The sequence below is a fragment of the Bos mutus genome, chromosome 2 (assembly GCF_027580195.1).
Source record: "Bos mutus isolate GX-2022 chromosome 2, NWIPB_WYAK_1.1, whole genome shotgun sequence".
Lineage (NCBI taxonomy): Eukaryota > Metazoa > Chordata > Mammalia > Artiodactyla > Bovidae > Bos > Bos mutus.
In genome coordinates, this window is record NC_091618.1 from 115,696,050 (window position 1) to 115,712,759 (window position 16,710).

Genomic DNA, 16,710 nt, shown 5'->3' on the forward strand with positions numbered 1-16,710 from the left:
AATTAACCTGCAGTCAATCACCTGAAAATTAACTTGAAGAGATGTCAAGAGGTCTAGGTGAGTTAGGGCTTCCCTTGCAGGTTGTGAATCTTCCTAAGGTTGCTCTGGAGTCAGCTCATGGGGCTCTTGGTCTCTCTTTTTGGATTAGATTCACCACGCATCTTCCTCCTAGGCTCCTTATACCAAAGATGACAACGGGCCTCTGAAGGTCACCCCATTTTCCATCTAGGATTGCCATGGCGCACCAAAGCAGATATAAATGAGTACTTAGTGTTATTTCTTTATGTGACTGCCTGAAACACTGTCTGGCCTCACCCTAGTCTTTGACAGCTTATTCAAAGCACTATCTGGGCCAAGGAGCAAAGAAATGTACTCATGTCCTCAATTTCACACATTAGATTTGCTCTTAGAATATGCATTTTCTCTCTTACACATAGACACACATGGACCTTGGACTCTGGACCTGAGGACAAAGTTTAGATGTAATGATACTATGTGATTTCAAGGCCCAGTCCAGCATTCCATAAATGCTCATTGCTTATAAGACTCACAGACTTGGATAGAGTTCTCCCACCTTTCATAGATGTGGTTGGATAACAAGCTATTAAGTGAGTTAATAGAGACAAGAGGAACCCTAGGCTATCCATCCTTCTAAAAGTGCCCCCAAATGCATGCCAGCTGGACAGGCCCATGAGTCCTCTAACCCTAGACTATACCAAGCAGTCCACATGGACATTATCCTTAACAACAAGCTGTGACACAGAAAAGCATTTTCACTTTCTAGATGTCTTATGCTTGCCACCTATCAATTGATCTACAGAGTCCACATTTATTGTATTTTTATTTCAGTTATTCTCAAATCCTTTTAGCTGGCAGGGTATCTGGGAAAATAAAACATTAGGGAGGTTACAAAAAAAACCTGACTATGAACTGATGGTTTCATACAGCCACAGCCCTGCCAGCCAGACTGTTATTCTAAGAGACCCGTCGTGGAGGTGGCTCAACTGCTTTCCTAGAGGTTCTGTGCTGAGTGATGTGAGCACCTTACGTGTTTCAGTGGTTACAATATCCCCTTCTAAGCAACTTGCACTTTGGTATTAAAAACATTATTTTATGGGACTTGAAAACTGGTCATGGCTCACGTCCGGGGAATACAGTCATTGAGGTCATTTATTTTTCTTCAAAAAAAAAAAAAAAAATACAGCTTAAAATATTTCTTGACATACCTTGGTTTCTTGTCCATATGGTATCTTGGGGAACCCTGGCTTTGTGGTCATTACAGGTTCTGGGGTGGGGTCTTGCAGTGATTTGCAAGCTGGGGTAGGGGGAGAGGGCAGGAAGAGTTGGTAAGGAGGCAGCTGGGATATACTTTTCAAAAACACACAGCATCTTGAAAGTTTGGTTTCCCATCACCATTTATATTCCTGAGGACTAGACACATCTCTCACTCTGCAGCAGTGTTTCGTGACATTTGGATTTACAATGTTCAAGTTGAAGTCTCTAGCCCCTTGCAGTCTGTCAAAAACAGCTTCTTTGTCCATTTATTTTTGTCTTCCACACCCAGTCTGAATATCTTTTGTAAATTTATACTTGACAACCCTCGTATTTCAGTAGCAGGCTTCGGTTTCACAATCTACCTTGCTTGCTCAGTTACATTAGCTGAAACAACAAATTTAATCCATGATGTCAATAGTAAATTATAGCAGAGAAGTAATATATGTCTGACATCATAAAGGTCGAGGCCATAGTAAAAACACTGCAAATTCTGGAGCCATTGTATTTGAGCACGCGGTGGGCTCTTACTAAACATTAACATTATGAAAATCAGATTAGCCCTAAAAGCTGCATTTGGCTAATCTTATTTGTTTTATATCTTCTTTTCTAAATGGAAAATTTCTCAAAGCAGAGCACTCTTCTACTCTATTCTGTGCCATAGATTTTGCTCCCATGGACATTGGCTGTGTAATTATATTTTATATTTGGTAGTGGATAAATAATTAAAACGAGAATTACTTTCCTGAAAAGATTCATTTAGAGCACACGTTTTCTATTACCATAGCTGTAGGATGGGGGAGGGGACATCGCCTCCTACCTACCTCAACTACCTTGCCATTAAAGTATCTAAATTACCTCCGTGAATTCTGAGCACAGAAGTGGTTGATGAATTGCTTTTGCATAAATGCGCTTTCCCTTTGCTAGAATCTAATTTTATGAAACACACTCATGTGTGTGCCCATGAACACACACACACACACTAACCAAGAGACACACATATACCAAAGCAACCACTGAACCCTCTCAAGAAGAAAAATTGAAGGTTGGAATTTTCTCTATATAATGAAGTTTAAAAAAAAAATAGAAAAAAAACATTGCCAGTAATATAAGCATCTCTGAGGAAAGCCCAAACGGTTTCATCTCCTGTAGGGAACCGCAGTTCATGAATCATTGTTTCCATGCAAAAGTGTTTCATTCTTTTAACCGGTGCTATCAATTGTACTGGCTGATTTTTTTTAAGTATCAAAATTTGATTCTAGTTTAAACTCATTTATTACAAATAGGGAAAAAATATTCTGCAGAGTGAACCAAAAAGCCATTCTGTAGATGAGTCTGAGAATCCCATCCTTTTTGTGGTTCTAATGTTTCTAAATGGTTTGATCTGTAATGGGCAGCCCTAGTGACCAAGGAGTCTTCATAAGCAGCTGACAGCTCTCACTTGGCTCAGAAGTATTTTCATTTATTAAAAGCGTTTATTTTAGTGTCCGTGTGTTTTGCTGTGTGTGTTAGAATGCAGTATCTGAGCCCCAACACTCGGCATCATGGAATAATGTGGCATTAGATATATTACCTCCTGGCAGAATCATTTGCTGTTCGTGTCAGTGAGAAGGGGGAACGTCTTCAGCCCCTGTTATACTCAGTGATTAGCCAGGCTTTCCTGTGGGTGCTGGAGCAGTGACTCCAAGAGTATGGAGAAGACAGACAGGCTGGGCTGAAAGGAAGTGGCCTCCAGTGAGGTCCATAGATGCCCAATCTCTCCCCTAGCCTGGCCTTTCAGATTTGCCTGCCTCCACGACCTCATGGAGTGATGAGTTTGGCCGTGGACCAGGGAGGAGAGTGAGTGTGGAGGGAAAGGTGATGGAATCCCACATTTCTCGTCGTTTCTCTGCCTCACTTAATCACTTACCATGAGCAAGGTGAAAAAGCCTATCCCTCAAACTGACCTTGGACTGTTTGAATACATAACTCAAGTTCACATAGCACTTCAAAGAAAGAAAATGACTGCTGGATACTAAAGCTATTGCAGTGAATAACTATGCATTTTTATTTCCAGGAGTTCTTTAATTTGATCATTGATGCCTATAAATACAACCTAGAGAGCCTACATGAGATACAGTTCCTTTCTTCTGAAGCCTTAGACTTGAAAATCATGACAGAACTAGGTTGCCGTCTCAGTAGTCTTCAGGCTTTCATCTGCCCCGAGGTCACATTGCTCCAGGAAGGATGGGAGCGCGGGGAGCAGGAGGGCATCCTTCAGGATGGGCCTCAGTACCAGCCTCACGAGGGCCACATCGATATCCTGGCAGCACTATCAGCCTCGACCTACACCGACGTGTACGTGGATGCAAGGTTGCCAGTGCGTGTTATTACCTTGCCTTATGTCAACAGCAAGGGATTGTGCTATTTTTTTTCCTTCATAGTCAAATAGAAAGGCAATTTACTTTCTCCAATTTTTGTTATGAAATAAAATTATATCCTACAAACCAGATTTTGATCATTTCTGATATAGTTATTTTTGTCCTCCTCTTTAATCCAAGAGTGAATTTTGTCTCTTGAATGAGTAAGTGAATCGTTGCTGGTATGGTGGTCTGCTCACCTGAGATTAAATGGACTTCCTCCTGTTCACTCTGAGGGTGAAGAGAAGCCTGGGAAAACTTGCCCTCCTAGTTTGGCCTTAAAGATATGGAATCTTGGCCTCTGGGCTCTGTGGCCACTGCTTTGGCTAAAGGTTAACGGTGACTAAGGATTGTTGAGTGTGTTCTAAGTCTGAGGCATATCACTTTCCAGATCTCATGTGGTACTTGCAGTAGCTTTTTGAGTTAGGTATTATTTTTTCATTTTATGAGAGAGAAAACTGAGATTTAGCCAGGCTAGGTAAACTTTCAAGGCTACATATACAATAGGTTGGGTGCTAGCCTATGGACTAATCTCTCCTTTGGGTCAGGTGCCCTCTGCTGCTCCAAAAATCCATATTCACAGATATAACACTGACCACCTCCAAATGCCATGACCCTAACCACCACCGTATTCTACTGCATCACAGGTTCTTCTACAAAGTTCCCTTGTGTGGCTGACAACTGCACTTCCCTTAGAATTCAGAAAGAGTGGTTTCCTGGGCTCACCTCATCACCCCAAGCAAGCCTATTAGCTGCTGCCATTGGTAGGGGACCTGGGAACATGATGGATGATGGCCGTCCACTCCACAAATAAACAAACTCTGCATTATTCCGTTAGCTATTTTCCATTTCCTGCTAAGCCTAACAGTTTATTAGTGCTATTTAAGTATGGCTGTATTACTTCACATATTTACTTTATATTCTTCACATGATGACATACTTAGGTGTTCCAGATCCTCTGTGTAGTTTTTTGCTTTTTTTTTTTTTTTGCATCGTGTGACAGGTAGGATCTTAGTTCCCTGACCAGGAATAGAACCCTCACCTCCTGCACTGGAAGACATGGAGTCTTGAACACTGGACCACCAGAGAAGTCCCTCTGCATCATCTTTTGGAAGATATAATTGGATCAATTTGAGGGGATAACCCTCCCAGCACTGGCAAGACTACCATCGATTCCTCTCTATGGAGCCCCTTTTCTCTAAGGGGCAGAAAAGAGATCATTGTGTGGCCTCTGTGAATCAAGCGGGTTGAAATGTCTGCTGCACCAGGAGGGCGCATGTACCCTTGTCTCTTTACCTTATTCGGAAGGTAAAGGAGGCAGGGTTTACTAAAAGCAGCACTAGACCCCATGAGCCCCAACCTCCACTCCTCTCCTGTGTAGGGTTTTGTGAAAATCCGAAAAGCCATATGAAGGGTGTCTGTTTGGCTGTTCTGACTCTTTTGGCTGTTACTTTGTGAGAGTAAGAAAACTCTCACTCCTTATCAGGAAAGGCATTTACTGTCAGATCCCACATGGGCTGGAATTGGCAGGGGGAAAGCAGAGTCCCGGGGTGGCGGATGGAGGGCCCTGGAGGGTCTGTTCCAGCCAGTCCTCTGCTCTGTCTCTCACACACAAGCGACATGGTCATCACCGCACAGCGTCTGTTCTCTGGGGCCTCCCTGCCCTCCTGGCCCCTCACTGCCTCTCCACACTGACAGGCTCTTTCTTCCTCATCCTCCAGGATTTGGTAAATGGTGACCCAGAAAAATGTGTTTTATTTGGCCAGCTCAGTTTTTAGAGCAAATTTTGAATTTGATTGTTTTTGGCAAAGCATGCATCATTGTCATATATTTGCCAATTTACACATTTACTTTATTCAGATGAAGGCACTGTACTATAAAGATTTATGTACATTACATATTTTCTGTACTTCCTTCTGTTTATTCTTTCTTTTTTTTTTTTTTTACTATTTGTAACTTTCAGTTTGGTCTTCTATGACTCTTCATGCCCTCAACCCCCAATCAAATAATATGCTCAGCACCTTTTCCCCCCAAACTTTTACTGCTAACCCTCTTTTGATCTGTTTATTTCCTCTTACATTCTTGAGAAAGAACCTTCATATACCATACCACCTTAATAGGGTTAGGATTGGGGTCAGCCCAAGTTACCTCTACTGGTATGTTTATTGTAAGTGGGAAAGTGTTTTGAAACTTGCACAATGGTACCCAAATGTCAAGTGTCCATTAGTATTATTGTTATTATATGGCAGTGTACATTAGGGTCATATAGATAGATCTAATTATCAGAAATATCCTCTTCTGGCACATGTGATGATTTATTACCTTGGAATTTATCTAAAGACCTTTAGCTAAGAAACACAGCAGTGAAGCTGTGGACCATTCTCTTTTCTCATGTGAACATACATGTGGGTCTTCTCTAAGCATTTATGGCAGAATAATTTCAGATTCAGACAAATGGCTCAGATTCTTGGTGAGTGGTGTAGTCTGTAGACATGGTCAAGGTACCCTGGATAGACCTGGGCAGGAACAGATCATTCAGGGGTACCTTGAAAACAGTTTTTCATTTTTTGGACACCACAAGGCTATCAATGTGGAAAAACATGTGGTTGTTATTTAAGCTTACACATTTGGCTCTCCTCATCTTTGATACAGTGACCCTCTTTAATACCATGGTAATTTACGTGTTTCACACTACTCCAACCTGTCCTGCTCACACAGTCTCTAATTAAAGCTAAAGCCCAGAAGATAAAATCAGGGGAGGTAAAAGCTCTTCCATTTTCTGCAAGCTTTGGGCACTAAGGCTGGATATCTCTATGTCTCCTTTTTTAAAGAGATACAGACAACCGTCATCAGAGAAGACAAACTACTAGATTAGAAGATTTTGTAAATATTTAAACTTAACTAATAAACTAGCATATGTTTATAAAGAACATAGTCTTGAAGATCTCATAGCCAGAACAAAGGTTGGTAATTAACTTTGGAAAGAACCCAAAAGGAAGAAAGTGAAAGTGAAGTTGCTCAGTCATGTCCAATTCTTTGGGACCCCATGGACTGTATGTAGCCTCCCAGGCTCCTCCATGCTTGGGATTTTTCAGGCAAGAGTACAGAAGTGGGTTGCCATTTCCTTCTCCAGGGGATCTTCCCAACCCAGGGATTGAACCTGGGTCTCCCACTTTGCAGGCAGAGGTTTTACCCTCTGAGCCACCAGGGAAGAAAACAATTAGCTAAATGATCTCTTAGTTTAGAGGCTGCAAGATTTTGGAAATGCCTATGACTCAGTCAGGGCTTCCCAGGCAGCGCTAGTGGTAAAGAAAAATGAAAATGAAAGTCCCTCAGTCCTGTTCAACTCTTTGCGACACCATGGACTATACAGTCTATGGAATTCTCCAGGAGAAAATGCTGGAGCGGGTAGCCTTTCCCTACATCCAAGGGATCCCAACTCAGGGATTGAACCCAGGTCTCCTGCCTTGCAGGCAGATTCTTTACCAGCTGAGCCACAAGGGAAGCCCAGTGGTAAAGAACCTGCATCCCAATGCAGAAGACATTAGAAATGTGGGTTTGATCCCTGGGTTGGGAAGGTCCCCTGGAGGAGGGCATGACAACCCACTCCAGTATTCTTGCCTGGAGAATTCCACGGACAGAGGAGCCTGGCAGACTATGGTCCAAAGCGTGGCACAGAGTCAGACACAACTGAAGCAACCTAGCATGCACGCACTCAGGACTCGGTCAAGTATCTCTTAAGCTTTCTACTAGGAGCACTGGGAACCTGACAGGTTAGATCCTAACCCATGTGCTGTCTGCTTTGGCCCACTTAGGGATGTCAGGAAGATATTATAGATGTGAAGGCACCTTAAGCATTGAAGAAAAGAGGTGCTATATAAAACCCAAGGCTTTATTGTTATTCCCATTGCCTTTTGTGGCAGGCCTTTTTTTTTTTTTTCAAGGATGCTGCAGCATAGGAGGCGTTCGTAAAAAGCCCAATAAGTAAAAGCAACCAAACAAGACAAACAAAGGAAAGAGGATCCCATGTGACAATCTGGGAGTGCCCAGCTGAGCATCGTTTGACGGCTGTGGGCACTCTGCCTTTGGGAAGGCTGCAGAGGGCTGAGCACAGAGCTGGAGAGCAGCATTGCAAAGGGGACCAAATTGTAGCTCATGATGGTGTGTGTGTTGGGGGCTGTGTGTCTATCAGACCCTTCTGGTACCCACAACAATGACTCAAAGGGCCCTAACATGAGATGTACTGATTCTCTATGAATGCTGAAAACTGCAAGGTGATGTTGCCAACTGAAATCTTACAGGTCTTCAGATGGTATACCAGTTTCTCTCTGTTTCTCTCTTTTCCCCAATTTTCTTCTTTTCTCTCTCTCTCTCCTCCTTTCTCCTTTCCTCTCTCCTTCTTTCCTTCTGTCATATTACATTCCTATCTTCAGCCAAAACACAATTCACTGCCAGGCTAATGTGTTCACCTGGTACAATAGACTCTGTTTCTCCTCAAACTCTAAATTAAACATAATCCCCAATGCGGTGGCATTAGGAGGGTGGGCCTTTGGGGTGATTAGATCATGAGGGTGGTGCCCTCATGAATGGATTCATGCCCTTATGCAAGAGGCTCCAGAGAGAGCTCACCTCCCTTCCACCCTGTGAGGATACTAAGAGAAATCAATCCTCTGTGAACTAGGAAGTGGGCTCTCACCAGACACCAAATCTGCAAGTACCTTGATTTTGGACTTCCTGGCCTCCAGGACTATGACAAATAGATGGCTGTTGTTTAATCTACCCAGTCTATGGTATTTTTAAAATAGCTGCCCAAACTAAGACTGCATCCCAATGCAGAATCTGAGAAAAGAACATGCCTACAGGTGGTGTCTTTGGAGGTGATGTTGGGAATCAGGGGTGGACCAGGGAGCATGGAATGAAGAGGGAGGAACAACCAATCACAGGGGCCTTGTGAAGCTGGTTCCTGCAGCAGGCAACTGGGACTGGACTTTACGAGGACCACTGGAGGCTGTAGAATGCTTGTCAGAGTTGCTTTCAATAAAAAGTATTGACAGCAAAACATTTATCCATCAGCTCTCATCTCTGGTTGGCTAGGGATTACTCCAGTTGCTATAACCTGTATCCTGAACAGTCTTCTCCAGGCATGGTTCAAGCTCTTTAAATGAGGTGCTGTCAGCAGAAGTGGCCTTTGGACACATGCTGCTGTGGTGGTTGGTAACCGAGGTGAAGCTGGCAGGATATGAGATAATCCCAAGGGACTCTGACACGCCAGGCTTTCCTCCGCCAGCTTTTGTGTAATTGACTTGTGTTGACTGATTCCTCTTAAGTTTCACAGTATTGATTTTTGCCCAGCAATTTTGCCTAGAGAATATTTTTAAGTCTCCTGAATCCATCACATATAATTGTGCCAATTCTGGCCAGTTTTGGTGGCCAGTTAGGTGGTTCAGAGATTTGGATGTCGAGTCAGGTGGCCTGAACTCAAATCCTAGCTCCACCATGAAGGAGCTGTGCAAACTTTGAGAAGTTACTTAACTTTTCCCATCTCTAAATCAGGGATAATTACAGTACCTATATCACAGAATTATCACTCTAAAGATTAAGTGAAACAATCAATGTAAAATAATTAGTCCAGTGTGTGGGTCATACCAAGTATTTCATAAATATAAACAATTTTTTGAATCTGATGAGTATAATTTCACACCTTCATCTAAGTCACTGGTAAAATTACTGAAGAGAAAATATACAAATGAAGAACTCATTAGCAGTTTTTCTGAATCTTCCATTTAGGTTAACATTAATCCATGGGATCATAAAATCTCAGCTTTTTGAATATAAGCATCCATCTTATGCTTGAGTTCATCATGAGCGATGACTTCAATTGCTTTGATGAAGCAAAGGAATGCTGTATCTACATGGCGGTGCTACTAAGTGTGCTCCATGGGCCCAGTGCTGGTCTATCAACTATTACTAGTCCACAGTGAGATATGTACAGAAATTGAGAGTAAGTGGATACAAATGTTTTTAGCAACTTGACATTGCCTTGACTTCCAAATGCATGGTCAATGAATTCATTTCACTGAATATCATACAGATCAGATCAAGGAGTATTGAACTTGTGAGGAAAGTCTATAAAATGAGCAGTAGGACCATGTTAAGCATGTGATATTTTAAGGTTAATTAGTCAATTGTAACCCAGAAGTTTTAAAGACAGAAACCTTGTCTTTCATAAACAATTAATTTAAATTTAACTATAACTTTACAGAATAAGTAGTTGGAACTGGTTACTGATACTGAAAATTGAGAAATTTTGCAAATAGAGTATCACTTGCTTCATTTTAGAAAAAAATTAAAAACCAATATCCTATTTTGTCCTTGTTACTATGGACACATCTCTACAAGACAGGTTTCTCTCTTTTAAGTATTACTGAAACATAGAAAGAGTTTTGATACACATTTTCCCTTATGAGTATTATTGTCATCAATCTATCCTAGATTAGGTAAGTTGCAAAGCAAGAAGCAAACTCATCCATCACATTGAAATTAAATACTGATATACAAATTGTTCATTAAAAGCATGAATATAGGTATTTAGTATGGGGATTTATTCCACTTATTTCATGTTATGATGGCAGAGTTATAAAAATTCTGAGTGTAGCAGTAGTTTTCTCTATTATTCACCTTTATAGATATTTTCAGTGAACAACCTATAATATTTAGTTTTTAAAAATTCAAATTTTTTTCTATGCCATGTTTGTTTTGATACTATTTATTGAAATGCAGCTTAATGTCTACTCAATAATTTAATATTCAAAATGGAGGGCAAGAGACAGGGCCTTGAGGGTGGTTGGAAGGCCGGTGCTTGGAGGTGTTTTTCTGAATGGGAGTGACCTGGTGGGAGTTGCAGGTGGGGGATCAGGCAGGCAGGGAGTATCTGAGAGGACTGGTGAGGGGGTGGTGGAAGGAGCCACTGGAGTTTGCAAGCAGATAGAGAAGGCAGACTTCCCTGGTGTCTCAGCTGGTAAAGAATCTGCCTGCGATGCAGGAGACATAGGTTCAATCCCTGGGTTGGGAACATGCCCGGGAGAAAGGAATGGCAACCCACTCCAGTATTCTTGCCTGGAGAATTCCATGGATAGACAAGTCTGGAGAGTTTGGGGTCACAAGTCCATGGGGTCGCAAAGAGTCAGACATGACTGAGTGACTAACAATTTCACTTCACAGAAGGGAGAGTAGGGAGAGGTGTAATTTGAAAATTAAACCCCCCCAGATGAAATAAACAAAAAGGGGGCTTGTATTTTGTAGTCTAAACTGGTAATTTATTTTTTATTGATTTTTATGAAAGTTAGCAAACTCTTGGAGATTTTATAAAATTTTATCTTTTACAACAGTTTGGGAAGCACCGCCCTATGCTATTCACTTGATTTACCAACCATCAAAGGAAAAAAGAAATGTATATCTCCTATGAAACTGACTAATATAAACCCCCTATAAGATTTTATCATCTATAAAACAACTGCAATTAGATATCACAAGACATTGTAAGGCTGAATTTTTGCATATGAACTGGCTTTGAAGACAGGTTAAAAAAAAATAACCACCAATTCTTACATTTACAACTGTTTCTGCCAGTCTCATCCACATCATAGACTGTTAGAAGTAGAAGGTATAATCCAAAGTGTCATCTTTAAAATGATGATGCCTGAAAGACAATAAGCGTCCACCCTCAGAGAATGATGGGAAGCCAGAAGGTGCGGGGAGAGGGGCAGGAGCACAGGAAGGGCAGCACTTTGGATGGATTTTATTTCTTTGGCATAATTTTTCTCACTGACCCCATAACATGGACAATGTGGCCTGGAAGCTCTAAAACTAGATCATTCATTAATCAACAATTCAGCAATCTTGGAGTGTATGCTATGACTACTAAGACTTGAAGAAGTTAAAAGCATAGGAGGAAGTCAATAACAATAACAAAACCCAGTGTATGCTGTTTTTAGAAAAATAGAGGGATAAATACATTCATTTTTAAGAACCATTTTTATTGAGATATAATTCACATATAAAACTTACCCATTTAAAATGTACAATTTAACAGTTTTGGTGTATTCATGGAGTTGTACAACCGCTTTACAATCTGAAGTTTAGCATGTTTTACATTCACTTTTATGTAAATACCAATCATGAATGTATGACCCATGGACTGTAGCCCACCAGGCTCCTCTGTTCCTGGAATTCTCCAGGCAAGAATACTGCAGTGGGTTGCCATTCCCGTTTCCAGGGTATCTTCCTGACCCAGAGATCAAACCCAGATCACTGCATTACGGGCAGATTCTTTACCATCTGAGCCACCAGGGAAGCCCATATATATACACATATGCATACATATATGTACACCCATAATTATATAGTCATACATATGTGTGTGTGTATATACATATATGTGTATGTATATGCGTGAGTATGTCTATACATGTACTCTAAGTTATTATTGAATTAAAAAATAAATCTCCAGTCGCCTTAGAGGATTAAGAGCACCTGACTTAAAGGAGCCTAGCCTCCTGCCACTTTCCTGTTTATTGCTCCAGAGAGGAGTTGAACGAGTAGCCCAGGGTTGGACACCACCAGCCTCCCCTTGAGGCCAGCTTGAGTGAGCAGGCTGCTCTGCCCTTGCCCTGACCCTCATCCTGACTAAGTGGCACTGGGCCCTTCCAGGTAGATATGAGCCCAGAGCTGGGCCTTGCAGCCCAAGTCAGAGGTGCTGGTGGTTTTTCAATGTTGATTCTAGCCTGGTTGAAAGTACCAATGCATTTTTGAAGTGGCCTCAGAACATCAGATAATGATTTTACTCCCCCTAACCTGGGTTAGGTTCAAACTGGATGACTTCAGAGGAGAAGATTCATGTATTCCCCCTTTGTTTTATTTCAAATCCTTAGTTCCTTGATTTACTTCCTGCTTCCAAACACGGTTTGTCCCTCTGGTCTCCCCCTCCTCACAATTCTCACTCTTTTCTTGGAATTTAGGACATCTGATTGACGCTCTTGAAAGGATATCTGGGATAACTGTGTTTTGATGAACTGTTATTATTTTAGTCACTAGATATTCAGCCGACTAAGTAATTTGTTAAATGCAAACAACATATCCTTTCCAAGTATACCACTTCAGGGCATCCCAACCACTAACCACAGCCCCATGTTCTTGGATAAAAACAATAAATGTGTTCATCTGAGAAGAGGGAAAAAAAATGAAAATGTTATTTTATTGGAAAACCCAAATAATTTTAAAATAAATATAAGGAAAATATAGCTCCCTAATGTAAACTTGACCATGAGAGGCAAACATCATAAAAAAGCAGTCTCTGTTTCAGGTGTTCTGGAAACAAACTTGCCTTCACGGTTTCGGGTGCCGCACCAAACATCAACAGAATATAGGGACATATTCTGCACTTGAAGGGTTATATAACACTTTACATTTTTTCTCAATCTTTTCCATCTTGCAGAAATTTAGAGGCTATAATTTTGGCTCCCACAAATAGTGGTTTCAACCAGCATGTATTTCAATGATGAAAATTTTAAAACATTAGACAACAACCACCTGGTCTACCTTTTCGTTGTCTTCAAGTGACTCACTGGAAAAGATGAGTCTTTTCCCTGATGCTGGAAAAGATTGGGGGCAGGAGGAGAAGGGGACAACAGAGGATGAGATGGTTGAATGGCATCACGGACTCAATGGACATGAGTTTGAGCAAGCTCTGGGAGATGGTGAAGGACAGGAAAGCCTGGCATGCTGCACTCCATAGGGTTGCAAAGAGTTGGACACAGCTGAGTGACTGAACAACAAAAACAACATGAGCGAACTGATGGTGAAAACAAATGGTCTGTGTAAAGAAGAACATTTAATTATGTAAAGTCACAGCCTAGTCAGAACTCTTCAATATTTTCTGAGCTTTCACCACCTACCAACACTGGGCCAGGAACACTGCAGACCCTGCGCTCCCAGGGTAGGCATCCCAGAGTGGAGACAACTAATGAGCAGCTAATGAGCATAAGCCTAGAAATGGTCTGCTGCTGGAAGAGCCCGGCTCCAAGGGGGTTTCTGGCAGGGGGACTGCCACAGGAAGTAACGTCCTCTCAGCAAACAGAAATCACAGGCTTCTTACAAGTAGAGTGATTTTAGCTTCACCACTTAATACTTGGCTTCCCAGGTGGCACAGTGGTAAAGAATCTGCCTGCCAGTGCAGGAGACACAAGAAACGAAGATCCCCTGGAGTAGCAAATGGCAATCCACTCCAGTATTCTAAAATCCCATGGACAGAGGAGCTTGGTGGGCTGCAGTCCATGGGGTTGAAAATAGTCAGACATGACTGAGCATGCCCAGACACACAATACTTGGATCAGCAGACACCAAAAGGGTATACAAACCTGCTCCCTGTTCCACTCAAGTTAAAAGCCATTTCCCAAACCCAGGAAACCACCAAAATAGCCTTGCTTGCCTCAATGCATTTGGAAGTTTTTCAATAATAAAGGCTATCAACTGCATATTTTCTGACCAGGAGCAAAGTGGCCATCTTTTTCATTTTCCTTTTTCTTTCTAAGATGCCAACATCTATTTCTGCTCTGTTTGTGAGGGTTTTCATTAGAAAAAGCACCATTTATACAAATTCTCTCTGATTAAAATGTATTGCCTTTTGTGAGTGATGAATTTAGACAAGTAAAATATCTCTGTCTTTATTTTCCATCATAGTTGGTCATAAATCCTGCAAGCTAGAAGTGATAATGTGCTCTGGCTTCATGTAATTGTGCTGGCGAGAGCTCTATGTGCTCATGTCTCCAGTTTTATTGTGTCGGGAAGACAGACAACTCTTCCAAGTTGCTGATGGAGATGCTGGCGGTGGCCCAGCTCTTGAGGGAGATGATATTTGGATTGCTTTCTCTAAGGGATTGCTTTTCTCTGGTCAGTGATTTCTCTCATGGCTCTGTGTCCATCCTTTAGAAGACCATATAGAAAGGAGAAATATTTCCCACCTTTACCACTTAATGGGGTGGTGGCCATGCTGAGCTTGAAAGCTTCAAAGAAAATAACCAAGTCACTTTAAATGCATTCACATGAATTCAATCTCTCCTCCCTCCCTCCCTTCCTTCTTTTCTTCCTTCTTCCCTCCCTCCCTCTATTCCACATGCGTTTATTAAATATCTTACCTCATACTATCCTGAATGTCATGAAAGTCCTGAAGGAGTTTCGTGGTCTGGCATGGAGAAGACAACTATAATGGGAAATTTGGGGAAGAGTGTCAGCTTTGACAAATGTATGTGTTAGGGTACTATTAGCTGCTATAACAATAAACTTCAAAAAAATTGACTTAACACACTAGAAGTTTATTTCTCACTCAGATAACAATCCAAACAGATGTCCCTTAGCTGCAGGACACAGGATTCAGGTTTCTGTCTTGAGGTTCAGACTTGCCCGAGGTCTTCAGAATCTCTTCCAGCCCTCAGAGAGAGCAAAGATGCACACTCACATCTTAGAAATCCCATTTTTCTGACTTTTCACTGGGGAGAACTTATCACGCAACCCCAGCTAGATGCAAAGGACACCAGCAAGACCAGTTTCAGTCAGGCAACTACATTTTTATAGCATAGAAGGAGATGAAAAATGAGTGGACAGTTAGCTACAAGAAGAACAAGGAACAAATTCTTTTTTTTTTTTGAATCAACTGATATTCTGGTGATAATGGAGCACTTAGGAAAATTTTGGTGGGCCTGCTTTCTATTATAAGCTAGGAAAAGGACAAGGAGGTCTGAGGATCTAATGGTGGAGATACAAGCAGGTCTAGGTTGTATTTCTCAAGAAATAAAATATGATAAAGTCTATGTCAGTTCCTAGGAAGAAGGGGAAGCTTTGCTTTTCAAATACCCATCACTGTGTGATTTGGCTCATTCTCTTTTTTTTTTTTCTTGAAGGGATCATAAAAATTAAGTCTAAAAGAAAAGCAGTTCTTCAGAGAGCAGGTTTGGCTGCCCTTTGAGATACCTAATTTACAAAAGTTCCCTTTAATGGGTGTCATCTTACAGTCAGGGAAATGAGCCACTACCTTCGGAAGTCAGGTTTGTTAGCTTTTTTGCCTGAATCCCCTCCATTTTTCTCACAGCCTCAGTGAGCACAGTTTCTTTTCATCCTAATGTGATGGGGGATAAAATGAAAGGGAATCTTCCTTTATGCAATCGTGAAACTTTCCAGTTGTGAAGCACTTTGAAATACAGACTAATTAATAAACACAACTCTCTTCTAAAATCGTGAGGATCGCTGTTCTCATTTTTCACAGCTGAGAAGGCTGCAGTTAAAATAGTTGGCCCCAGGCTGTGCACCTTGTCGGTGGAAGAACTTCAAGGCATCAGCCTGCATTCTTGCAGGATGGCATGCAGCCTCTCTGGAGAATAATCAGTAGCTAACAGCGACTTCCTCAGCGACTCCACAGTGCCCCTGGCACCAGCTATGCAATTAGCAGTGTTTTTGTCACAAGCTGTGAGTGACCCACTAAAGAGAAAGGAGAAAAAGTGACTCACCGGATGGCCCTATAGCTCATGAACACTTTCAGAGATTGAAGAAATCTTTTGTAATTACTAGCTCTGTGCTAAACCAAGAATCAGAAAGATGAGAAGTGTTTGTCCATGTCTTCAGGGTGCTAAGACCTCGAGGCCCAAGTTGTTATCATCATCGCAGAGACAGAGGAATTCAGAGCCTGAGACGGCTCACTTGCCCAACAGTGAGTTGTTAACAGGACTTTCTTCCTAATATCATTCTTCTGTTTTGATTCACAAAATGATAAGCTACTGTATACAAATAGGCTGTTTCAATAAGAAAGAAGTTAGCATGAGTGACAGCAAGTGTTAAGGTTTGCCCTGATGACATCGTTTGTGATGGAATAATTGGTTCTGAATTATCTCATAGATACAAACCAGCCCTCGTGGTAGTGTATAACCAGAGTTTTGGAGCGTATAACCAGAGTTTTGGCTCTCCCCACAACTAAAACACTTATATTTCAGAG

At 41.6% G+C, this 16,710-nt stretch overlaps 1 long non-coding RNA gene across 1 annotated transcript in view; it reads right to left on the reverse strand.

Annotated features, from left to right (window-relative positions):
- Positions 1-1,286: 1,286 nt before the first annotated feature.
- The window catches only part of LOC138990399 (uncharacterized), a 33,267-nt gene continuing 17,843 nt past the window's right edge, over positions 1,287-16,710 (reverse strand). Inside the window, exons 2-3 of the long non-coding RNA XR_011466472.1 lie at positions 14,864-14,928; positions 1,287-1,315 (exon numbers count right to left, since the gene is read on the reverse strand). This is a non-coding gene — a long non-coding RNA (uncharacterized lncRNA). The remainder of the gene's footprint in view (positions 1,316-14,863; positions 14,929-16,710) is intronic.